The sequence below is a fragment of the Sus scrofa genome, chromosome 1, assembly GCF_000003025.6.
Source record: "Sus scrofa isolate TJ Tabasco breed Duroc chromosome 1, Sscrofa11.1, whole genome shotgun sequence".
In the NCBI taxonomy this organism is placed as follows: Eukaryota; Metazoa; Chordata; class Mammalia; order Artiodactyla; family Suidae; genus Sus; species Sus scrofa.
Window position 1 is genome coordinate 83,805,245 of NC_010443.5, and position 27,469 is coordinate 83,832,713.

At 38.7% G+C, this 27,469-nt stretch overlaps 1 long non-coding RNA gene across 2 annotated transcripts in view; it reads left to right on the plus strand.

Annotated features, from left to right (window-relative positions):
* LOC110260701 overlaps positions 992 to 27,469 on the plus strand; it is a 47,991-nt gene continuing 21,513 nt past the window's right edge. The window contains exons 1-3 of one of the 2 annotated variants that reach the window (XR_002344019.1): positions 1,161 to 1,525; positions 6,554 to 6,638; positions 25,045 to 25,785. This is a non-coding gene — a long non-coding RNA (uncharacterized LOC110260701). Of the gene's footprint in view, positions 1,526 to 6,553; positions 6,639 to 25,044; positions 25,786 to 27,469 lie in introns of those variants that run through there. The other variant, XR_002344017.1, reaches the window with a different exon arrangement.

Sequence of the window (27,469 nt, forward strand, 5' to 3'; positions counted from 1 at the left end):
AGTCTCTAGAACTTTTTCATCTTGCAAAACTAAATCTCTGTACCCATTAAATAATAGTTCTCTATTCTTCCCTCCCACTGATCCTGGCAATAACTATTCTATTTTTGTTTCTATGAATTTTTTCTACTCTAGATACTTCATATAAGTGGAATCACATAGGATTTGTCATTTTGTGACTGGGTTATTCCACTTAGCATAGTGGCCTTAACATTCATCCATGCTGTAGCATGTGACAAGATTTCTTTCCTTTTTTAAGGCTAAATGATATTCCACTGTATGTATATGTTACATTTGTTTTTCCATTCATCTATTGATGGACAATAGGATTGCTTCTACCTCTTGGCTCTTGTGAACAGTGCTACTATGAACATGGGTATGAAAATATCTCTTTGTGATCCTGCTTTTAATTCTTCTGTATATATACCCCAAAGTGGAGTTTCTGAATCATCTGGTAGTTCTATTTACATTTTTTGAGGAACTATCATGCTTTTTTCCATAGTGGCTGTACCATTTTACATTCCCACCAGCGATGCAAAAGGCATGTCAGCTTCTCAACAGCCTCACCAAAATTTATTTCCTGGTATTTTGACAGTAGCCATCCTAATGGGTGTGAGGTGATCCACTAACTCCTACCCAGTAAAATTCATCACTAAATCTGACATGTGACCTGCTATTAAACTATGAGAAAATTAATGGAGTTCCCATGTGGTGCAGTGGTTAACGAATCCAACTAGGAACCATGAAGTCTTGGGTTTGATTCCTGGCACCGCTCAGTGGGTTAAGGATCCAGTGTTGCCATGAGCTGTGGTATAGGTCACAGACATGGCTGGGATCCCACGTGGCTGTGGCATAGGCTGGCAGCTACAGCTCTGATTAGACCCCTAGCCTGGGAACCTCCACATGCGGTGGATGCAGCCCTAGAAAAAGGCAAAATAATAATAATAATAATATAAATAAAAAATAAAAATAAATAAAATTAAAGGGAAACATTACTAAAATGGAGTCAGGAGACCAGAGGAAGAAGCTCTCATGCTAGTACAGATCCCAGTGGGAAGAGACACATTTCACATCTCTGGCAGTAAATAATTCTACTTTACTACCACCAGAAGGAGGGGGAAAAGTTTTTCTCCTGCCTGGCAACAGCTCAGCCAATGAGAGACAATTCAGCCAACGAAAATCCACCATACTTTGCATTTTCACTTTCATCTAATGGGCTTTACGTTTATAACAGCCTCGACCAACTTCCCCTTCTCTGTAAGAGTTTCCCTTCCTTTGCTTCACCAGAGTTGCAAGTGGTTCGCCATGGTTGTATCTCCCCAAGTACAATTTTTGGCTGCTCCTGGAAAAACCCATTTTGTTGGTAAGAAATAACTGGCTGTTTCGTCATTTTAAGTTAACCTGACATGGAAGTCCCATGGAGATCCAGGGAAGAATGGTGGCAAGTCCCAGGCTGGCGAGCAAGCAGGTGTTGCTACTGAGGAGCCCACCCAGCTCACTGCTTTCTTGCTGACCCTGAAATCTGAGGGTAAGTTTTACTCCCCAATCCAAGCTCTGCTCGTTTTGCATTTTGAAGATCTTCAGATTTTTGCAGGATCTGTTTAAAGGCTTTGTCCTCTCTTTCTTAAGGCCTTATTTTGTCTGGGAGTCCTGGTTTGGCATTTCAGTGTGACTCTTTTGAAATCAGGCTATTCCTACTGTAACTGCTGTAACTTCTGTCCAACTCCTTTGGGGATGGGGCTGATCCTATTGGGACTGTACTGGTCAGCTCTTTGACCTGACTCTTTTGGGATCAGACTGTTTCTAAAGGAACTGTGCTGGTATTTGGCCTACAGGCTATTTAAGAACTATTCTCTGCTCTAGGGAAAAACCTCTGAAAATGGGATCCCAGTTATCTAAATGTTTTGAGGGCACTACCCCCACCTTCATGAACCCCAGACAATTTTAGTTTAAAAGCCATAGTTCTCACTCAAGTTCATTTGGTTAAATGACTTAACCAAAAGTAACTTAGAACATCAATGGCCATCATGGGGAAACATTTGAGCTCGCCAAACTTACCTTTCTTAAAATCCATTAGACAGCCATGTTTATTGCCCAGGGGTCCTGGACAAAGCTCCATCCTTGGGTTTGTCACAGGTAAAATGGGAATATTGCAGGGTATAACTACAAATGATAATAAAGCCCTGAGCCTTTATTCTGAAATCATCCAAACCTAATTGGACACTTACTTTGAGATTTCCAAACATTATGGGGGGTGTCTAAAAATTGCCTCTCTGCAGGATATGATAATTAAATTAATCAAGGCAAACAAAACTATTAAAGATGAAATGCCTTCCAAAGGCTGGCATTTGTCTCCAGGGCTCTTGTCTCAGGCCCCACCTCTCGTGCCATTTTCCTCCTCCTTGGAACCTATCAGAAACTGCCCTTTTAGTGTTAAATCTTCTGAGGCTCCAAATAAACTCCAAAATTACTTAGGTCCCCTGGACTAAAGCCAAATTGTGAGGTATAATTAAAGAGTTATCTAAAGTAACTGAGGACCCCCATTGGTTTGCTGAAGAACTTCACAGTTATTCTCAAATCTACCAACCTGGTTTCTCAGATTCCTATCAGTTAGTGCACAGGCTTGTTGGTGGGGGTCAAGCCAACCATTGGATGAAACTAGCCCAATCGGAGCACCCTGGAAGAGATTAGAAAAGCAAGCCCCTAACTTGGCAAGAGGCTACAGCACTTGCTGAAAACCTCCACCAAGCTATTACAGTAGCCTTTCCAAAGCCTGTTGATGGGAATGAAATTAAGGCTTGCACACAAAAATCTGACAAACCTGCCCAAGGCTATTGTAATTGACTTCAGATTATTTTTAAAGAAAATCCAATCTTCCTTCAGCTGTTAAGTCCACAGGGGTAGCCTTTAACTCCATGTTTGTTAATGGGTTTAATCAGGACCACTTTCTTAGCTGACAGCACCAGGATGGAAGCAGAAACCGTATCCACTCCAGATTTAGTTAATTTGGCAAATTGGCCCACTCAAACTCTAGATGAATCACCAAAAATGACTGCTAAGATTAATCTTCAACTCCGACAAATGAAATTCCCCAAACAAAAAGAAAACCTTCTAGTTTCTGCTATTATTGCATAGGGCCAGGATTTGGGGGGGGGTGAGGTGGGAAATGTTACAAATGTAAATGTTTCAGTCATCTTCAGCCTTCTAACCAGGCTTTATTTCCAGTGTCCTCTTAATGCTCCATGACTGAGCTCAGAGGAACTGAGGGTCTCTTCCCAGTCCTTCTCCTCAATCAGCTCAGAGGACACAGTCCCCCAGAGGGAGAATGAATCTCTGTCCTCATTGATACCAGAGCCCCACCCTCGGTGCTCAGCCCCACTGCTATGTACTAAAGCAGTTCACATAGTAGGGTCTCCAATGAGACTCAAGAGGTTCCTGACTCTGAACCTGCTCCCTTGTGTTTAGGCTCTTTGAGAGGCACACATGCATTCTTCTTGGCTCCTCTTCCCCTACACATTTATTAGGCTGAGACATCTTAGAAAAGTATCATGCTGCCATTTCTTTCTTTCCAAAGGAGAAAACAATCCTAGAATTTGACTAGCCATCCAATTAGCCAACCAGGTGAATTAAATAACCCTTCAACATCTTTTGCTCTGTCTCCAACGGTAGAGGAGCTGATTTTGGAAAACACTGATCATGTTTCCCTGTTGAATCCCACCTCCAATGATGGAAAAGTTCACTGTGCACCTTCCATAAAAGATTCAAATAGATCCCCTCAACATCTCTCCCCAGAATTAATCAATACCCTATAAGTAAAGAAGCCCTTCAAGGAATAAAGGCCATAATAGAAGTGTTCAAGGCCCAGCGCTTTATTATTATTTGTAGTTATACCCTGCAATACTCCCATTTTATCTGTGAGAAACCCAAGGATGGAGGTTTGTCCAGGACCCCTGAGCAATAAACAGCACTGTTATCCCTCCACACACTGCTACTCCTAACCCCATCCTCCCACCACTACTGACATCCATTCCTGCTGGGGACAGATTTTCAGTGTAATTGACCTCTGTAGTGCCTTCTTTGGCATTCCAGGGGTAAGACAAGCTAATAGCTTTTTGCCTTCATCTGGGAAGGGCAACATGATGCAGTAATGCCTCAGGGTTTGACGGAAAATCCTTCTCACTTTTCACAAAATTTGCAAGCTGATCAATGATATACAGTTTTCTGTGGGTTCTATTTAGTACTAATATATAGATGATGTGCTTCTGTGCTCGCCTTCTCAAACCTCCTCAGAGGAAGACAGCATTCACTTGCTAAAGCTCTTGACCTTAAAGGCACATAACATCTCCAAAGGAAAATAGCTGTCTGCTCAAACTCAGCTTCAACGCTGAGAACACCTGATCTCAGAAGAAGGGCTACCTGTGGACCCAGCTACTTTACAGCATCCTGAACTTCCACAAATCTGAAACTAGGCACCTATTACAAGGTTTTCTCAGGGTATCTGATTACCGTTGAAACTGGATTCCCCCAGACTTCTGTCTTTATGTCTCAGCCCCTATATGCTTTATTAAAACCTAGCAAACCTGGCCTCCTTAATTGGAGAGGGCAAGATGAAGCTTTTGAAGACTTAAGGAAAGATCACCTGCCTTTGCACATTCTAAGCTTCCCTTTTTCCTTTCATATGTGAGAAGGAAGGGAATGCCTTTGGAGTAGTCACACAAAACGTGGGAGCCGTCTTCCAGCCATAGGATATTATAGCCAACACCTTTTGACTTGTAATCATTTACAGGAGACTCCTCTAACCAAAGCAGATTTTTCATGGTTTAGAACTGCTTTTTATTTAAAGGAAGAAAATGGTAAATACAGAGCGGGATAAGCTATTGCAGCTCCTTTTTCTAAGGCTACTTTGGCCCAACTTGCTGAAGTATACACTCTTACTCAGGCTTATACCTTAGCCAAGGTCAAAACTCCAAACATTTATACCAATAGTCAGTATGCCTTTGGAGCAGTCCGTGACTTTGAAACGCTGTGGGAACAATGAGGTTTCCTCACCTCTAACAGGGAAGAAATGTTAAATGGCTTTTATATCCAATATCCATTGATTCCATACTCTTGCCAGAAGCCTTGGAAAGGCTTTTAAGATCCCTGGGCATTGCAAGCTTGACACCCCAAAGTTAAAGGAAACCACCTTACTGATATCTATGCCCAAAATGCTGCTTTCAAAGGAATTAATGGCCAAACATTAATGGGGTTGCTTCCCAAAAATAACAATCTAGAAAAATTGATGAGAAATGCCCAACATCTGGCCCCAGAAAAGAAACAATACTGGAGGTCTAATTGGTTTGATAAAGCAATAAAAGAAAAACAAAACAAAACAAAACAAAACAAAAAAAAAACCTCTAATTCAAGTTAAAAAACTTATCCTACTGGAAATTCTAAAATTCCCACTTCTTACCATTGCACATGCATTGAACCATTGGTCCACTGACAAAATGAGAGCATTCATGAACCAGCATTGTTGGGGAAATATTAATAAGGCCACAAAGAGTCCCTCCCTTGCTTGTCCCACCTGTCCAAAATGCAATCCAGGAAAACATTTTTGCACTGTTCCTGGACATTTTGAAATGCCTTATGGGCCATTCAAGGTATGGCAAGTGGGTTTCACATAGCTGCCCTCATCTCATGGACATAAATAGCTTTTAGTCATGGTCTGTATGTTTTCTCAGTGGGTGAAAGCTTTCCCTTGCAGACAGGCTACTGATTTTTCTGTGGCTAAAAATTTGTTTAAAAAAAGATTATCCCTACCTGAGGAACCCCTCTCAAATTTCAAGAGCAATTAAGGGACCCATTTTACTGGCCTGATACTTCAATAAGTCTGTGCTTTCAGCCAGTTTTATAAAACACTTGCTGTGCTTACCATCCTCAACCCTTGGGGTTTGCCAAATTTACTAATTCCACTATTGAAACTGCATTGGCAAAATCCATAGAGACCTTCTATGAATGGCCACAAGCATTGCGGTTGGTCCTTCTAACTCTAAGATCCACTCCTTTTGGAACTTATAAACTCTCACCCTTTGAGACAGCCACAGGGCACCCAATGCAATTGGCTCCGGCCTCTTTTGACCCACTGTTGATTAAGGAAGACATACATCAATATTGCAAAAGGCCTAATTTGCTTCTGTTAAAGATAACCATGTTTGGAGTTCCAGCTGTGGCAGAATGGGATCGGGGTGTCTCTGGAGTGCTGAGACGCAGGTTTGATCCCTGGCACATTGAGTTAAGGATCTGACGTTTGTGGCATAGGTCACAATTACATCTGGGATCTGATCCCTGGCCTGGGAACTCTGTATGTCTGGGATGACCAAAAAAGAAAACAAATAAATGACAAAAAAAAAAAATCATAAAGTGTTTCATTCAACTCCATGAGGATTGCCAGAAGAGCTAAGAATTTTAAGCAGATTCCTTCCATTGGGGCCCCTTCTATAAATAAAGCTTTCGACAATTTCAGGAGAAAAAAAACATGTTTTGGTAGAGCAATCTTTTCACATTGTGTTCTCAGGAAATGAAGACCTTAAGCATGACACTTTGCAATCTAGAGATTCCATCTATTGGAAAAGACACCTCGATGGAAAGGTCCCCATCAGGTACTGCTAACCAGCCCTCTGGATTCTTATTTGAACTCATAGTTTCTTTCTTTGCAACCTGCAGGCTATATCACTGAGAAAAGGTTTAGATCCCAACAGTTCTTTTGAGATAATGATACTGTTTAATTACTTCATGTTTATTCCTACATTGCACCTTCTCAAAGCACTTGTTTAATTCCTTCAGCTGCTAGTGTTATCTCTTCTGTATTCTCTATTCTGAGATACAGACTATATTTTTTAATTTATTTTATTGAATTATAGTTGATTTACGATGTCGTGTTAATTTCTACTGTGCGGCAAAGTGATTAAACTGTAAGTATATATAAATTCTTTTTCACATTCTTTTCCATTATGGTTTATCTTAGGATATTGAATATAGTTCCCTGTGCTGTACAGTAGAACCTTGTTTATCCATCCCACATATAATAGTTTACATCTGCTAATTCCAAACTCCCAATCCTCCACTCCAACACCCCCTCTCACCCTTGGCAACCACAAGTCTGGTTCTCTATGTCTGTGAGTCTGTTTCTATTTCATAAATAAGTACATTTGTGTGATTTGTTTTTAGATTCCACATATAAGTGATAGCATATGATATTTGTCTTTGACTTCACTTAGTATGATAATCTCTAGATCCATCTATGTTGCTGCAAATGGCATTATTTCATTCTTTTTCATGGCTGAGTAGTAGTGTGTGTGGTGTATATATATATGTATATATACATATATACACACATACATACATACCACATCTTTATCCATTCATCTGTCAGTGGACATTGAGGTTGCTTCCATGTCTTAGCTATTGTAAACAGTAACTGCAGTGAACATACGGATGTGTGTGTCTTTTCAAATTAAGCTTTTCCTTCAGATATATGCCTGGGAGTGGCATTGCTGGGTCATATGGCAACTCTATTTTTAGTTTTTTGAGGATCCTCCATACTGCCCTCCCAAAGGGTTGTGCCAATTTACATTCCCACCAACAGTGTAGGAGGGTTCTCTTTTCACCACACCGTCTCCAGAATTTTTTATTTATATACTTTTGAATGATGGCCATTCTGATCGGTGTGAGATGTTAACTCATTGTAGTTTTGATATGTGTTTCCCTGGTAATCAGCGGATGTTGAGCATTTTTTCATGTGCCTATTGGCCATCCATATGTCTTTTCTTAAGAAATGCCTATTTAGGCCTTGTGACCATTTTTTGATTGGGTTGTTTGTTTGTTTTGATATAGAGCAGTACGAGCTGTTTGTATATTTTGGAAATTAATCCCTTGTCAAGTCACATCATTTTCAAACATTTTTCTCCCAGTCTGTAGATTGTCTTTTAGTTTTATTGATGGTTTCCCTTGCTGTACAAAATCTTCTAAGTTTGATTAGGTCCCATTTGTTTATAACATTTGATGTAAATCAGTGAAACTGGAACACACCCTCACACAATACGCAAAAATAAACTCAAAATGGCTTAAACACTTAAACATAAGACAAGACACCATCAAACTCCTAGAAGAGAATATAGGCAAAACATTCTCTGACATCAACCTTACAAATGTTTTCTTAGGTCAGTCTCCCAAGGCAACAAAAATAAAAGCAAAAATAAACCAATGCGACCTAATCAAACTGACAAGCTTTTGTACAACAAAGGAAACCATAAAAAAAAAAAAAAAACACAAAGACAACCTACGGAATGGGACAAAATAGTTTCAATTGATACAACTGACAAGGGTTTAATCTCTAAAATATACAAATAACTTATACAACTCAACAGCAAAAATACCAACAACCCAGTTAAAAAATGGGTGGAAGACCTGAATAGAAATTTCTCCAAAGAACATATATAGATGGCCACCAAGTACATGAAAAAATGCTCAACATCACTGATTATTAGAGAAATGCAAATCAAAACAACTATGAGGTACCATCTCACACTTGTCAGAATGGCCATCATTAATAAATCCATAAATAACAAATGCTAGAGACGGCATGGAGAAAAGGGAACCCTCCTACAATGTTGATGGGAATGTAAATTGGTACAACCACTATGGAAAACAGTATGGAGATCCCTCAGGAAACTAAATATAGAACTACCATATGACCCAGCAATCCCACTCTTGGGCATTTATCTGGAAAAAAACTGTCCTTAAAACAGACACATGCACCCATCTGTTCATTGCAGCACTATTCACAATAGCCAATGGAAATAAACTAAATGTCCATCGAAAGATGAATGGATTAAGAAGATGTGGTACATATACACAATGGAATAGTTCTCGGCCATAAAAAAGAACAAAATAATACAATTTGCATCAACATGGATGGAACTAGAGATTCTCACACTAAGTGAAGTAAGTCAGAAAGAGAAAGACAAATACCATATGATATCATTTATATCTGGAATCTAATATACAGCACAAATAAACCTTTTCACAGAAAAGAAACTCATGGGCTTGGAGAACAGACACGTGGTTGCCAAGAGGGAGGGGGAGAGAGTGGGATGGACTGGGTATCTGAAGTTAATAGATGCAAACTATTGCATGTGTAATGGATGAGCAATGAGATTCTGCTGCATAGCACTGGGAACTATATCTAGTCACTTGTGATGGAGCATGATGGAAGATAATGTGAGAGAAAGAATGTACATACGTATGTGTGACTGGGTAACTTTGCTGTACGTTAGAAAATTGACAGAACCCTGTAAACCACCTATAATGGACAAAATAAAAATCATTTAGAATGAAAAAAGAAAACATTCATATGGTTTATGTCAGAGAATGTTTTGCTCATGTTCTCTTCTAGGAGTTTTATGGTATCATGTCTTATGTTTAAGTTTTTAACCCATTTTTGAGTTTATTTTTGTGCATGGTGTGAGGGTATGTTCCTGTTTCATTGCTTTACATACAGCTGTCCAGTTTTGCCAGCACCCTTGCTGAAGAGACTTTTCCCATTTTATATTCTTGCCTCTTTTGTCAAAGAATAATTTATCAAGTAATTAACCACAGGTGTATGGGTTTAATTCTGGGCTCTCTATTGTTCCATTGATCCTGATATCTGTTTCTGTGCCAATACCATGCTGTTTTGACTACTGTATCTTTGTAGTATTGTCTGAAGTCTGAGAGAGTTATGCCTCCTTCTTTGTTCTCTTTCCTCAGGATTGTTTTGGCAATTATGGGTCTTTTATGGTTCCATATAAATTTTAGGATTATTTGTTTTAGTTCTGTGAAAAGCCATGAGTAATACAGTAGGGATCATATTATATCTGTAGATTGCTTTGGAAAGTATGGCCATTTTAACAACATTAATTTTTCCAATCTAAGAGCATGGTGTATCTTTCCATTTCTTTACATCATCTTCAACTTACTTTATTCATGTTTTATAGTTCTCAGCATATAAGTCTTTTACCTCCTTGGTCAGGTTTATTCCTAAGGTTTTTTTAATCTGATTTTTTTTTTTTACATTCCCTTTCAAATATTTCATTGTTAGTGTAAAGAAATACAACAGATTGTGTATGTTTGTTAACCTTGTATCCTATTACCTTGCTGACTTCATTAGTTTTTATGTGCAGTCTTTAGGGTTTTCTGTATATAATATCATGTCATCAGCAGAAAATGATAATTTTACCTTTTTCAATCCAATTTAGATACCTTTCATTTCTTTTTCCTGTCTGATTGCTAGGACTTCCCATTCTATGTTGAATAGAGGCAGTAAGAGTGGGTGTCTTTGTCTTGTTCCACATTTTAAACAGAAGGCTTTCAGTTTTTGGTCATTGAGTATTATATCAACTATGGGTTTGTCATAAATAGCTTTTATTATGTTACGGTATGTGCCCTGTTTACCTACTTTGTAAAAGACTTATCATGAGTGGATTTTGAATTTTATCAAATGCTTTTTCTGCATCTATTGAGATGATCATATGGTTTTTGTATTTTCTTTTGATGATGTGGTGTATCACACTGAGTGATTTGCATATATTGAGCCAGCTCATGACCCTGGGATGAATAGATACAGACTTTAGATGGGAGTTGTTGAAGAAAATTTCCTCCTACCCTTACTTATTACTTAAATGTGACCACAATAGATTTCTAACCTGTGCACTTTCCCTCTGATGAGGTACATGACACCTAGGAAGGATCCTTTCCGGCATTAAGGGATAAAAAGCCACTGAATGCTAGTTAAAACAAGCAGACAAACAGATTCTTGATCAGCAATAGTTTCAGAGAAAAATCTTGATCAAAAGGGAGAAATGTGAAAATTAATAAAGGAGGAGTTCCCTGGTGACTCAGTGGGTTAAGAACCTGGCCTTGTCACTACTTTGGTTCAATCCCTGGCTCAGGAACTTCCACATGCTATTGACATGGCCAAAAAATAATAATAATAATAAAAGAAAATCTCACTAAAATGGAAATGGGAGATCAGAAGGGGAAGCTATCATGCATATACCACCCTACGCCAATACAGATCCCAATAGAAGGAGATAGATTTTGCATGTCTGGAAGGAAGTGACACTACTTTAACTACCATCAGAAGAAGAAAGATTTTTCTCCTTGTCTGGCAACAATGTCGCCAGTGAAAAGCTGCTACACTTCAAACTCCTAATTTCCTTCAGTGGACTTTTTCTTCATAAGAGCCTCTCCCAACTTCCCCTTCTCTTCTATTAAAGAGTTTCTTCTCCTTTGCTTTGCTGGACTTGCATGTGGTTTGCCATAGTTGTACATCCTGAAATACAACTGTCCACTCATCCCAAATAAACCTATTTTGCTGGTAAAATAATTCAGTGTTTTATTGTGTTAGGTTAACTGTTTCTCACTCCCATACAGATTATATTCATTAAACTAAAATTTCTTTTAGGTTCAGCATACTTATGTTTAAATTTCATTCATTCATCAACAATGTGAGTGATTATTTTGCTCAATCAGATAATAGTTTTCCAATATACAAAGAATATTTCCTCAGTTTTTTTGTATTATTAACAATGTACCTACTACATACAACATGATTTTAGTTTAATTTGCATTATCAACATTTCCCTCATTACTTTTTTTTTTTTTTTTTTGTCATTTTGCCATTCTCTTGGGCCACTCCCATGGCATATGGAGGTTCCTAGGCTAGGGGTCGAATCAGAGCTATAGCTGCTCGCCTACACCAGAGCCACAGCAACTCGGGATCCAAGTGGAGTCTGCGACCTATACCACAGCTCAGGGCAACGCCAGATCCTTAACCCACTGAGCAAGGCCAGGGATCGAACCCGCAACCTCATGGTTCCTAGTCGAATTTGTTAACCACTGAGCCATGACAGGAACTCCTCCTCATTACTTTTTAAGTCTAGGTGAGGGAAAGGCCAACCTCTATCATGGACCAGATAGTAAATATGTTATGCTTTGTAGGCCACACTGTCTCTCTCAGAATTATTCAACTCATCCATCATAGTGTGAAAGTAGTCAAAGACAATACACAAGTGAATAGGTAATGCTATATTCCGATAAAACTTTATTTATAAAAACACATGGTGGCAGGCCCTAGTTTTCTGAGCCCTTGTCTAGACAATCAGCAAATAACAAATCGTTAGCCCTGCTGCTTACCAGTTTCCCTTGTGTTAATAGTCTCACCATTGACTACTTCCGATTACCAACACAAAGTTATTGAAAGTGAAATTAGGAGTCCCCCTATGGTACGGTGGGTTAAGGATCCATGTTGTCACTCCAGCAGCCCAGGTTGCTATTGTGGCGCAGCTTTGATCCCTGGCCCGGGAACTTCCACATGCATCAGGCATAGCCCCACCCTACCCCCCCCAAAAAAAACAATGAAATTAGAAAGAGATGCATAGAATGCTATTTGCAGCATTCCCAACATACAGATACAATAGACATAAATAACCTTAACAGCACAGATAATAGTAAAACACAATAAAATAATTAGGAAGTGATGAATTTTGAGTACTATTACCTTTGTTTTTAATACAATGTTTTTACATTTATTTAATTTTTATTAGTGGCTTTAATTAAAAACTGGCTTAGGAGTTCCCTTGTGGCACAGTAGATTAAGGATTCAGTGTTGCCATTTTTAGCGTCTCAGGTGACTGCTGTGGCACAGTTTCAATCATTGGCTCAAGAACTTCCACATGCTGCAGGTGTAGCCAAAATTTTTTTAATTAAAAGTGGCTTATAAGTGATATCATATGATATTTGTCTTTGTCTTTCTGGCTCATTTCACTCAGTATGAGATTCTCTAGTTCCATCCATGTTGCTGCAAATGGCATTATGTCATCCTTTTTTATGGCTGAGTAGTATTCCATTGTGTATATATACCACTTCTTCCGAATCCAATCATCTGTCGATGGACATTTGGATTATTTCCATGTCCTGGCTATTGTGAATAGTGCTGCAATGAACATGCGGGTGCATGTGTCTCTTTTAAGTAGAGTTTTGTCCGGATAGATGCCCAAGAGTGGGATTGCAGGGTCATATGGAAGTTCTATGTATAGATTTCTAAGGTATCTCCAAACTGTTCTCCATAGTGGCTGTACCAGTTTACATTCCCACTGGAATCTAATACCCAGCACAAATGAACATCTCCTCAGAAAAGAAAATCATGGACTTGGAGAAGAGACTTGTGGCTGCCTGATGGGAGGGGGAGGGAGTGGGAGGGATCGGGAGCTTGGGCTTATCAGACACAACTTAGAATAGATTTACAAGGAGATCCTGCTGAATAGCATTGAGAACTAAGTCTAGATACTCATGTTGCAACAGAAGAAAGGGTGGGGGAAAAACTGTAATTGTAATGTATACATGTAAGGATAACCTGACCCCCTTGCAGTACAGTGGGAAAATAAAAAAAAATAATAAAAAAAAAAAGTGGCTTATAAAATTCTTATAATATTGGGAGTTCCCGTTGTGGCGCAGCGGAACGAACCCGACCAGGAATCTAAGTCTATGTGAGGGAAGGGCCAACCTCTATCATGGACCAGATAGTAAATTCAATCTTTGGCCTGGCTCTGTGGGTTAAAGATCTGGCATTGCTATGAGCTGTGGTGTAGGCTAGAAGCTGTAGCTCTGATTAGACTCCTAGCCTGGGAACTTCCATGTGCTGCGGCTGCGGCCCTAAAAACTTCTTAAAAAGTTAACAACTGGCTCTCACAGGCCAATGTTGGCTGGCTGCAGCATCCCAGTGACTTCTAGACTCCAGTATCCTGCCAGTTCCTCAGGGAACTGAGGGCCAATCAAACTCCTGCTCCTGTGCCCTTTCAAACTTTAAGAAAATATTCTCTTCTGAAAGAGGTCAGAAACCTGTTCCTGGGTGTGTACCCTACTCCCCCATTAGCTAATTTCTTTAAAAAAAAAAAAAAAAAACACTTTCAGTTTTTATTTAGACAGTCTGGCTTTAAGGTAATTAAATTTCTGACCTAACCTGCACTGTCTTGAAACTTACAAGAACCAAACAATTGCTCATGTGTTTGTATTGTGAGTCACACTTGGTCTAAAAGAATTCATATAGTCTTTAGAAGTTTCTAAAATTATAGCTTTGCCGGGTCTGGAAACCAGTAACTTTGGGTAGAAAGAGGGCTGTAAGATAATATGTGTGAGCAGAACCTGTGAGTTGATCTGTATGTTAATTTAGCCCCAGCATTCACAATGTAAGCTTGAACAACAGCTGATTTCACTTCTTCATTTAAGTCTCAATTTTCTCCTTTCTACAAACCAAAGGTCGTAATAATGCTTGGTACTCTTGAAGCGTGTGAGGGCAAATATTGCTAAAGTGATTTGAGCACCTTGGCTAAAGGGTTGTTGAAAATATAGGTCATCATTTATCATCTGGACATGAATGTGAGGCATTAAAGATTGTAATTCTGTGAACCTGACATCAACACTTTAAGCTTTGAAAAATGTGCTTAGGTTGTTAGGACAAATTGAAACCACTAGCTGAAAATGGCTTTTTTTTCATTTTTATCTTCATTTCCTTCAGTGTGTTCTCCCTTTCTCTCTGTCTTAAGTAATTGAGAGGTGATGGCTTAATTTATTCAGACATTTTCCTTTATGCATCCTTTGGCTCTGGAACAGGCACTCCACCACACCAAAATCACCATTTCTATGTCTCTCCTTTCTCTGCTCCTCCTTTCCTATTCTCTATTGCTTATTCTCTTCTTTCTCTCATGTTTCCTTTTTTCTTGCTTGCCAGAGTACCTGTATTACCCAAATGTTTCAGCCTCTGAATCATTTGAAGCATAAAGTTAAAGAACAATGCATATGGTTCTCCTTTCAATAAGCAGCAACCTTGAATGATCATCAAATCATCTCTATTAGGCCATTATACTGTATCACCCTTTTCCTGTTCCCGATCATTCCCAGGTTCCACCTCTCACTTTGTTACGGGTACATAAACCAAAACATTAATATGTCTCTTCAATCATGAAACATGAGTTAGGAGTTCCTTGATGGTTCAGTGGGTTAAGGATCCAGCACTGTTAGGGCTGTGGCTCTGGTCACCATTGTAGTGTGGGTTTGATCCCTTATCCAGAAGCTTCCACACACCACAGGGCTGGTAAAAAAAAAAATATGGGGGATACACAGGATATGGGTACTGGAGTTCACTCTGATACTGCACAGCCTTTGCATGATAACGTTTGTTCTATGGATTCTGTAGAGTGCAGGTGGGTTCAGGTAATAGTCTTTTCATATTCTCTAGAATACCAGCCAACCCATGGAACCTTCCAGAGCCTGACCTAGCTCCCTGTCATGCAGACCCAGTGTGAAATCTCTATGCTCAATACCCCAGATCTAATTATTCTTTACTAACTAAACTTGCATGCCAAGGGAAACATTCAAAACTGCATCAAGTGGGGAAATATTTTTCTCATTTTTAGTGGAACACCATATTTATACTGAAAAGCTTTGGCTGATGAGTATTTTGTCGAGGAGGGTAGTTGTGAGAGGTTTATCTAACCCTGGGTTTTATTTGCCCTTTGTATGTTTCTGGCTTTGAAAGAGAGAACACTTGCCTTTATATCTGCTCAGATTGGCTACAAGTAACTGTGGTGAGCTTTGCTGAAATTCCTCAACCTAATGATGCAAACAGAAGTTGCAGAGCACAGCACTTTGGGTCTCAGAGGTGACTCTCAGAATCTAGCAATCCATCTTGGAGGTCTCAGCAGGCCTCTTTTGAACTGTTCTCTGCACGTGGCAATGCTGAAAAATCCCAGGTGTTCTTTCTGAGAGCAATGTGAGAGTGTGAGGATTGCCCTATGAGGCAAGAATATGTTCATTAAAGCAGATTTCCAGTGGGAGGGGAATTGTACCCTGCAGTTCCAAGTTCTTCCTCGTGATGACCCCCCTCCTTCTTAGAGATGGGGGTCTGATGTCCAAATGCATCTGGGTTTAATGAGTTGCCGTTCTCTGGGGACCCAGAGAGGGCAAAGAAGTGCCTGCTTGTTGAACTAGAACACATATTTATTTTGTGAATACTATGCTGTTTAAATAATGTAAAAGTTTATCTTTTGTGAGATCTTCCTACTTCTTGGACTTCTGAAATGGCAGCTGTAAATATAAGGAGATACAGAGTTGTGGGATAAACAGACTAATCAAACTGGCTGGATTAATGATTCTCTCATGATAAAATCACTAAACTCTTAAAAATGATAAGATCAGCACCATTCCTCCCTCTATCTCAAATGAAGATGGAATAAAATTAGAGAAATTCTTCTTATGGATCCACAGATGTTGGTTGGTTAATCAGATGAAAAGATCTTTGAATAATAGGCTAGGGAATTGGGCCATATATTGATTGTTTTAATCTGTCAGATACTTATTAACAGTAAGAATACTTAATCTTGCAAGACATTGTAATAAAATGGAAAATAAATGTGCATCCTGGTGAAATCAAAAGTGAGAAATTGTATATTAATAAAATTGTGAATAGCAAAATGGTAATTTATATATGGCTAGAGAATATAATCTCTTACTTTTCTTTTTTTTTTTTTTTTTTTTTTTTTTTTGGTCTTCTTGCCTTTTCTAGGGCTGCTCCTGCAGCATATGGAGATTCCCAGGCTAGGGGTCTAATTGGAGCTGTAGCCACCGGCTATACTCCAGCCACAGCAACATGGGATCCAAGCCGCATCTGCTACCTACACCACAGCTCACGGCAACGCTGGATCCTTAACCACTGGGTAAGGCCAGGGATTGAACCGCAACCTCTTGGTTCCTAATTAGATTCGTTAACCACTGAGCCATGAGGGGAACGCCAGAGAATAAAATTTCATACAAAAGAGAAAAAATGTGATGTCTGTATGAGAATATGCTTGATACTCACAGACATAGAGAACAGACTTATGATTGCCAGGGAAAGAGGGGCAGGAGTAGGATGGACTGGGATTTGGGGGTTAGTAGATGCAAACTGTTACATTTAGAATGGATAAGCAATGAGGTCCTACTGTACAACACAGGGAACTATGTCCAGTATCTTAGGATAGAACATGATGGAAGCTAACATGAGAAAAAGAATGCATATAGATGCATGACTGATTCACTTTGCTGTACAGCAGAAAATGGCACAACATTATAAATCAACTATAATTTTTAAAATTTTTTTAAAGAATGTGAATAATGATTACAGCAGTGTCAAGGTCCTCAAGAAACACCAAATGTGTATCCAAAGCTAAGCTAAGCATTAACTTGGCATTACGTGCCATGAAAAAAGATTTTGTTCCTTTGCCATGATATTTTGAAAGACTCTTCCATCACTCAAAAGTAAAGGTTTTTTCTTTCTGCCAGTATTCCAGAAATAAATTCAAATGCCATTAAAGTATGTGAAAAACTTTTCTACTATTAGCATGCAGTCAACTGCAAAGGAAAACTGTGTTTCTAAATCAATGTATTGAGTATCTTCTTTATAGAATCAATTATATACAACCACTTTATAAATTCACTTTCTCCTATTCAAATGCAAGTTCTATATCTTTGGAATTTTAATATACATATTGAACTTCCCACTTTGCTGTGGATTCTGTAACTGGGCAATTCAATTGGTTAATTTTTATTGTTTTGGTTTCCTAACTGAAAAATGAGAACCATGATATAGTTCTACCATGGTATCATACCATGGAATAAGTTTAACTGAGCACAAGGAAACTGTTATTATATGATGTAATGCATGTGTTATATAGGTATTAATACTCTTAAATTTTCAATTATAACTTTAAAAACGGCATAATTTTCTCAGATGAAATGTAGGTGTATGATCTAAATTATCGGATTGTCAGGGGAGGAAACTAATACAGCAACAGATACCAGTTATTTTCCACTTCAGTATGCCAAGCATTTTACATTCTATTTTTTACTATTTCATTTTATATTTTAAATATTTCACTTGACTACCTTGACACTTTGAGGTAAATAACTCTCTAAGAGTTACTCTATAAATGAGAAAAGAAGACAGCTATTTGCTTAAGTTCATCCAAATAGGAAGTGAGAAGAGACCAAGATTTGAACCTAGTCTTTGATTCCACCGTCCCAGTTCCTAATCTCACAGTGTGACAGCCTTCCCAAATTTGATTCCCTGTTCACACCACCCTAGACTTTGCAATACAGCATCAAATCCTATCTCAGAATGTAAATTGAATGCTGCAGTAGTGGAAGTCAGCACACAGTTTCTGAGATCTTATCCCTTTCCAAAATTCACACTGAAATACATGCTCTTTGTCATCCAGATGAAAATAAACGTAGGAGAATCTGTCCAGATGAACTGGTAGGTGGGAGATGTGGAAACACTGTCTTCTGCTTTGTTAATTGTGTGGGTTTGATAAGAAAATGCATTTTCTTTAGACATGATCAAATGTTTCTTATACGCTTCATGAAAGCTTCAGACAGAACAGTTAAGCCAATATCCATTTGCCATTGCCAAGAAAAAAATGTAACCATGCATTATTTGCAAGTTTATATCATCTATGGAATTATATATATTTTTTTAACCTCTTCCACACATCGTAAAATGTTATGATGGTCCAGAAAAATGCCGTTAGATGCATAAGTACTATGAATAATTGGTGTGGAATAAGTAAAACAAATAAGCTACCCACTGATTTCATGTACCCAGTACACATTTTATGTGAACAAATATTTCAATTTTGGCCATTTTCCAAAAGAGTTATTTTAAAAGGAAATACATAAATTAGATTAATTTTAGAAAAGGGGAAACAAATATACTCTTAAATATAGGGGCAAATGATATACAATCATTATTTTTAAATATCGGTTTCTTGAAAATGTATATTGGTATTTATTGAATATAGTTAGACAAAAGAATTTTTAAAATTTGTATGTCATGTACATTGCTATGGCTTCCAGCTAGGAAAAAAAAAAAAAATTTTTCCTAAAATATATTTAAGTGTTTGAGCCTCCAAAACAGCCTAGCTCAGTTTTGTTTTTCTGAAATATGCACCTTTTTCTTAATGATATATATTATAAACAGTAATTGTCACAGTGAGTTCAAGTCACTTTTGAAAGTGTTAGGAGGGTACAAAATGAAGAGCTACTTAAACACTAGGGAAGAAATCAATTATTCAGAAACAACCACCTTAAGTAAAAGCTTCATCCAAATGAGGATTTTCGTGCCATGTAAATGAACCCCTTTTACTAAATGTAGACATTTACCATTGTTATTAATGATTTATCCCCAGGAGATACAATTTTTCCCCATGCCAAGCAGTAAGACAAAAATGCACAACAATCATTCTTCCTAGGAAAAAAAGAAGCTGCATTCAATTTGTATTTATTTTATTATTTTGCAAAAACACTGGGATGTAGAGAAAAAAATACACCATATAAAATTTCACTCTAGGAGTTCCCTGGTGGCCTAGCAGTTAAGGATCCAGCATTGTCACTGTTATGGCCTGGGTTGCTATGTGGCCGGGGTTCAGTCCCTGGCAGTTGTAGCAAAAATAAATAAATTATTTCAGTAAAGTTTCACTCTACATAAAACTAGTCCTCAGAAAGGACTATTTTCCAGCCTGCCAGATGTTTCTCTCTTTATAAGTTAATAATCATGATAGATCAAGGATATAGAGGAATTCACAAATGTAGTAAGTCTCCTGCTGCCTTTTATGTAGTCATCTTAAGCATTTGCAGTAAATATATACATATATAGATACAGATATATACGCACACACTCATATAGACACACACAGAGAAATTTGTACTTGGTATCTTATAACTGAAAAGCTGCTCTAAAAAATAACACAGACGTTTTTCCATTAAGCTGATTTGTGTTACTCTCTTCCACCTCACCCTGTAACTGACAGCTAGAGAAAATGAAAAGATTCACTTTTGCTTGCTTTCATAAGAAAATACCACCTTGAATTTGTTAATGTTAAAACAGTCCCATAATGTTCCGATTCTTTTTAAGTGACCCCTGAGAAGTCATCCAAGAAAAAGAGAAGTGTCGATAGGGTCTGGAAGCCCAAGAGGGCACCATCCAGGCAGGAAATGTCACCACACCAGCGCTGCCCAGTGTGTTAGAGCAGGAGTGCTAAAGGTGGAGACATGCATGGAATTCCCATCATGGCGCAGCAGAAATGAATCAGACTAGGAACTGTGAGGTTGCGGGTTCAATCCCTGGCCTTGCTCAGTGGGTTAAGGATCCAGCATTGCCGTGAGCTGTGGTGTAGTTCACATATGTGGCTTAGATCCTGAGTTGCTGTGGCTGTGGTGTAGGCCGGCAGCTGTAGCTCCAATTCAACCCCTAGCCTGGGAACCTCCGTAGGCTGTGGGTGTCGCCCTAAAATGCAAAACAACAACAACAACCAAAAAAAAGGTGGAGACATGCTCAGGTGCACAAGAACCCTTTCACACATACACTCATCAGCTTTCAGCAGGCTGATTCTCCTAGTGTTACCTGGAACTTCTTTAACGGTATGCCACACCAAAATGTGGCCAAATCAGATCTGCTCTCTCTTGTGGAGAGCTCTGTCCTGCCAAAGGCTACTTACAAATCTAGGGCAAAACCCCATATCTTGGTAATAAAAGGAGCAAAATACCTGTGACAAAATGTACTCACAATTCTGTTATCTCTAATTGCCTTTTGTTTACTTTGGCTTCTTTGAGGAGGTTTTGATGCTGTCTTAATTATCACTGTTTTATGCATATTAATTAGTGGTTGAAGTTTTATGCTTTTATCCAGAGGCAATTTTATAAAGGGAAATATTTTTAAGAAATAAAAATATCTTTAGCCAGCTGCACGGGGGCAATCCAGCCATTCCCCCTCTGGCAGGCTGAAAATGCCTGTTAGGAAGCTTAGTTAGGACCAGTGTCTTCTTTTTTTTTTTTTTTTTTTTTTTTTTTTTGTCTTTTTAGGGCTGCACCCACAGCATATGGAGTTTCCCAGGATAAGGATTGAATCTGATCTGCAGCTGCCAGCCTGTACCACAGCCACATCTGCCAGATCCGAGCAAGATCTGGGACCTCCATCGGCGCTTGCAGCAACACCGGATCCTTGACCTACTGAGTGAGGCCAGGGATCAAACCTGCATTCTCGCAGACACTGTGTCAAGTTCTTAACCCACTGAGCCACAAGACAGCATTTTAGATATTTTTCTATGCTTTTTTGTTTATAGCAATTATATCAATTACACAAAATGTATACCGTTTTGTATTCTCCCCCTTCCACTTTATTTATTTATTTGTCTATTTTGTCCTTTTAGGGCCACACCTGTGGCACATGGAGTTTCCCAGGCTAGGGGTCTAATTAGAGCTGTAGCCACCAGCCTACACCAGAGCCACAGCAACACCAGATCCAAGCCACATCTGCGACCTACACCACAGCTCACGGCAATGCCAGATCCGTAACCCACTGAGTGAGGCCAGGGATGGAACCTGCATCCTCATGGATGCTAGTTGGGTTGGTTTCTGCTGTGCCACGACAGGAACTCCAAACTCCACTCCCCCTTCCACTTTAGAGTAAAATATACATTTTAGTGCACAATATGCTGTGCACTAAAGTATTAGTAGACGCTCTATTATTTAATGGGCAGGCAAGGGTGTATCAGATACCAAATATTTCAGGTCATACTATCTCAAGGTGTGTGGCTTACTGTATAATGGCATTTCTGTTCTTTCTGTCTTGGAAGTTTATTTCTAATTACTTTTGTTTTGTAATTAGGGGATTTCTCCTACCATAGAAACTGAGATCTACATGCTAATGAGGAAACAGTAACATTTTGAGTGTTTCAAGTGAATCAAAAATCTCTTTAGGCCAGTAACTGAGTCTGGCATTCTTCTAGCTTATAGTAAAGTATCATTTCAGTTAAGGTTTGTGGTGCAGGAGTTCCCGTTGTGGCTCAGTGGTAATAAACTGGACTAATATCCATGAGGATACATGTTCCATCCCTGGCCTCACTCAGTAGGTTAAGCATCTGGAGTTGTCGTGAACTATGTTGTAGGCTGGCAGCTATAGCTCCGATTCGACCCCTAGGAATGTCCATATGCCAATTGTGTGGCCCTAAAAAGATTTAAACAAACAAAAAAAAAGACAAAAAGATTTGTGGTGCTCATCACTGATCCCACACTTGATCTTTGAAGAATGCAAAATATGACAAATAACTTGGACAGAAAAACATTGAATGACTGACTACTTTGCTGACATCCACAGATAAGACAAAGAAAACTGCCAGTTCTCAAAAAAAAAAAGAAAAGAAAAAAAAAAAAACACCTCATTTGCATCTGGCCCTCTGTCCTCAGGAGCTGCCTGGAGGGCTGGGTTTAGCAGGAGGAGTCCTACAGGGTAAGCCCTCCACCCACGCCTTTGCGCCTGGCACCATCTATCTGGAGCCAGCATTGTGGGCCAGAGGAGTCTCCCTCTTACTTGTTAAAATGCTCTGTTTGCAACTAGAGGGATAAATATTTACTTCCCTTAACCTTTACTGGTGTAAGATGATTTTACTCAAGAGGTAGGGGGAAAAATCAGCTTTGCAGAAAGAGAAATTTTCTCTTAAATGCCTAGAGTTCAATATTTAAAAAAAAACAAACAAAACACCTCTCTATAACTCACCTGTTATTAGTTACAGGATTAGTTCTGCTTAAATTCCTTCCTTTCCTGTTTTACAAGTGTCTATGAAAGACCAGTAACTAGTCTGAATGTCTGCAAAATGGTATCAAGCAAAATCCAGCATCTGAAAGATGTGCATTCGTGTGTAGCTCCAAACAGAGCCTTAATTACTTGCTAAGAGTAATTAATGAAAATGACTTCACTTAAATATGTTCAAAGACTTGGAAAAGACGCATTCCAAGTTTCCTTCCACATGCAAATCCAGAACGTGAACTTATTATATTTGATGTCTGCATCCTAGACTAGTTTAAACTCGTCATGGCAAAACGTCAGGATGCAAAAGGAAAACATTTTAGAAAATGTGACCAAGTTAAACTGTCATGCATTATTGCAGTTGCAAACAGTTGAGTATTGAATGATGGCCTTTTCTGATCACAGCACTTCATGACCAATTTACATGTGATTAAATTGATCTATCAATTTGCAGAATACATTTTTCTGGTTTGGCAATGGGAGCAATTCTTTCTTCTGTTCCTCTAAAACCAAGTGATTCAAAATGTAGCCAGTGCACCATCAGCCTAGGCACTGAGGTTGTTAGAAATGCAGAACCTCAGGCTCCACCCCAAACCTTCAGAGGGAGAAACTGCCCTCTAGGTGACTTATATGTTCACTGTGATTTGAGATGCATTGATCTAAGACACATCTGCACATCTTTCTTACATAGGAAAGATGGGTCTTTTAATTTTCAGAACTAATTATTAAAGTTAGGTCAAAAAAAATTTTTAATTCTAAATTTTAAACTTTTAATCAATTCAATACTATAACAGACTTTTAATGTGACTTTAATTTTTTTTTTCTAGAAATCCTCTCATACAATTGGAGGCTTGGTGCCATGGTCCCAAACAATGTATGAGACAATTATGTTATAGAATAAAATAACAATCCTTGGTGACAAATATAACAGTAACAGCTGGTTTTGCCTAATACAATAGTTTTGAATGGGCCACATTTATTATTTTGCCCTCATTTATCAAATACTTTGTGCCTTATATGCAGTATTTTCAGAATTCATTGAAAACAGAATTATGCTGTAAATCATCCAGCAAAATTCTAAAAAGCTTTGTTCAGAACAAGAGCAATTTCTACTGGATTCTGATCATCTTTCTGGAAGTCCAAAACACGATAAGCTTTGCTCAGTTTTTACTAAAGAAAAGCAATCACTCCGTTTACTCTGACATAATCTGCCTTCACTTTCTGAAATAAACTAAAACTCCTAATGAATAATATGCCTGTTTCCTAAAGAACACATTATCTAAATAATAATTTAGAGCTTTGAAATAACATTTTACTGCCAAATCATGAAGTCAGATTTATTTGGTTCACTTATATAAACCAATTACATATTTCGTACTTAAGTTTAAATACGTTAATGTGTCATCTTCAATCCTTTAAAAATAAATTCATTTCAGAAGAAAAACTTGAAGGGCAATAGTGGTCTGAGGGTGAGGGAACTAATGTTGATAAAACTGCTTCAACTCTTGGTAAAACCACAAAATAATTGCATATGAAAAGAAAATAAGCATCTCTCTTCTCATCTGTAAACTCCATAAAATCACATCTTTTCATTTTAAAGATGCTTCAGTGAGAGTCAGTTAATTAAAGAGAAACTGCCTTATGCAATAAAAATTGTTAAGCAGTCACATAAAGTTAACCAGCAGTGGTATAAAATGCATAAAAGTCTGTCCCTCTTTTTGCTTTTTAAGTCATATGTTCTTGATGACAGGACAGAGAAAATTCAAAAGAGAAGTATAACCATGAGAAAGTGTATATGTATGTGTGTATACATATGATATTCTTCTCTCCAAAAAGCATGGCTTTGATTATAGTTCTCTCTACTCCCTAATCAAAAACCTTCAGCTGCTCATTGTTTCTTATTGAATAAGTTCTAAACTCTGAAATATGGCTACAAAGTCTTCCATGATCTTGTCCCAGATTGTCTTATCAGTTATATCCCATACTTAACATCCTCTCTTTTCCAACCAAACCAAACTACTTGCGATTTCCCCAATATAACCTGAGTTTTTCCTTTCCATACTTCTGTTCACACTGTTCCTGTTGACTGGGATATTCTCTCTCCAACACTACTTCACTCTACCCCACCACCTACCATAACCCCAACTGTCCAGGGAAATCCGACTCTCTCAGTTAAGATGCTTAGAGCTTCCTGTAACAGAATACTCAACCAATTGTGCTTTAAATATTACAGACATGTATTACCTTACATAGCAAGAAGTTCTGGGATAGAAAGAGCTGTGTGCTTTTCATTATTCTACTTTACTATCTTTAACATGTTGGCCATTGATTTGAGGCTTGTTTCCTTATAGCTGCAAGACAGTTGCCACTGCTCCAGCCATCCCTTCCTACATCAAAAAAGAAGAGAGGAGTTCTTCTCATCTACCTTTTAGAAAGGAAGGAAAAGCTTTGGCAGCATGCATTTACCAGACCTCTGCAAAGGTGCTAATTAAAAAGAATTATCCATGCTCATTCTCAGCCTCAAAGAAGGCAAGAAATAAAAGCATCCAATACTTTCAGCCTCTAAAATGGGAGATGGCTGTACTATCCACGAGGAGGCTGGCAGGGATGGGGATGGTGACCAGTTCCACCCAGATCTAAAGACACTGACTCCATGAAGCCGTCTGTGACTCATCTAGTAAAAGTTAACCTCTCCTTTAGTTTTACACAACATTGTGTGGCTTTTATATTCACACTTTGCTTTGTATTTGAGTTATCTGTAGGCTTACCTCATTTCTACTGTGAGAATGCATCAACTCTATCTTGTTCATCATCAATTCCCATATCTTCAGGCATAGTTCTTGAACCTTAGAAGGCACTGAGTGAATATTTCCTGAAATGAAAACCTCAGTAATTTGAACCACAGTTAGATGATTCACTTTAAGTTCAGAGGAAAAGAAGGACATGTACCCCACTCCAAAACAAACAAACAAACAAACCTTAGGGCTTTCACCACATTTGCAATTAAAACAAGGGGCTGTTTTTCAATAGGCAAAGTACACAGGTAAGAGTCAGAAGCAAAATTTTAAAGAGAGAAGCTGACTATCCTCTCTGTTGACAAAACAAACACAGACAAAAACGCATCCTGGCAAATGAGCTGTTTTCTCAAGACTGGTCCACTAGCTATTGGATGAAGTAAAGCTCTCAAGGGCTTATCCCAAAGGCATCCCAGACTCAAGCCAACTTAGACCAAAAGGATCAGGGCTGACTACCAGGGACAGAGGAGCAGTGAGCTAGAAGATCCTGAGTTCCTGAGAGTTTCATAGAGCAAGGCTGCCATATGGCCTCTGGACTTCAGATCCACAGACTTGTAAGAAAGGGAAATAAATGGGATTCTACTGAGTTTTCCACCACTCACAACTAAACCTCATCGCAATTAATGCACTCAGTCTACCCTGGAGATTGTGGTACCGCAAGAGCCTTTGGAGCTGGTCAGGGAGTCCAGAAACTGTTGCCAGAAGAAAAGTCCTCTTGAGTTAAGCCTCAACCCAGCTTGGAACTTGATGAAACTTGAAAATTGGCTGAAACTAGTTCCTTCCATCGGTCAAGTACTATCAACTCTCTGTACTCAGGTTTCTTGACAAAATCTTGGCTGCATATTGAGTTTCTCAAGAAAAATAAAAGACAGTAACAAATTGTCAAATATCCTAAAAGTCAACATTACTGATTGGGTTTACTTAAATTCCATTTTTTTGTTTCTACCATGGAATCATAGAATTGAGTCAGGTCTTCCCAATGGAAGAGCAGCCTACCTCCAACCCACGGGTAGATGAGACACATAGAAAAATCTGAATCAATGATCCTTTACATTTTATTTATATTGCAGCATCTTTTATAGAAGGTCATCAGACCAATACTGTAGCAACCCACACAAGCAAAAGAGTCAACTGTAGCAGAAGACAAGTCAAAACTAAAAGTGCATTTTGTATTTTACACTAGAAGTCAATTTAATTAAAAAAGGTGTTTCTTTGGACTAAGAGGATTATTTTGCTGATGCGACCAATAGAGTTGCTCAAAATAAGAAGAAGCTGATTTGAACACAAAGATGCAGGTGGCTTGACAAATAGACTTCTTGCAGCACATGCCAGGGAGGGTTTACTCGGATAGCAGAGGAATCCCAGATGCGGGGCCTTGCTGAGGATACTGTGATTAACACCCTGGCAGACATACAAGAAGGAGTTTGTTCTCAGCTTCTCCACCCAGAGGGCAACTGTCCAGCCAAAATTAAGCTGAAAAGACATGACAAATTATTCTAAACCCTAACAGGGAAAATTTCTCAACCATCATACTCAAATGCTAAACACAGGCGTCAGATCAGATAATTAAGGTCAAAACATTCAAGAGAAGCCTTGATGGGCCTAAGGCTTAAGACATCAGTCTTATTATACTTATGTTCAAAACTAAGTTTCACTTTGTGGAAAACATTACCCCCAAATGGATGCAGCCAACAGCATAAAACTGCTCATTTAAAGTCACAAAGGAAATCTATGAACCCATCTAGAAAATAAAACAGTGATACTACTTGTTTTAAAAAAAGTGCTGCTGTTTTAGGCTATTGTGATTTTTCTTTCTCTTTCCCTCTTTCTTTCTCTTTTTAGGGCCACACCTGCAGCATTTGGAAGTTTCCAGGCTAGGTGTTGAATTGGAGCTGCAGCTGCAGGTCTTTGCCACAGCCATGGCAATGCCAGATCTGAGCTGCACCTTCGACCTACATGCAGCTTGCAGCAACGCTGGATC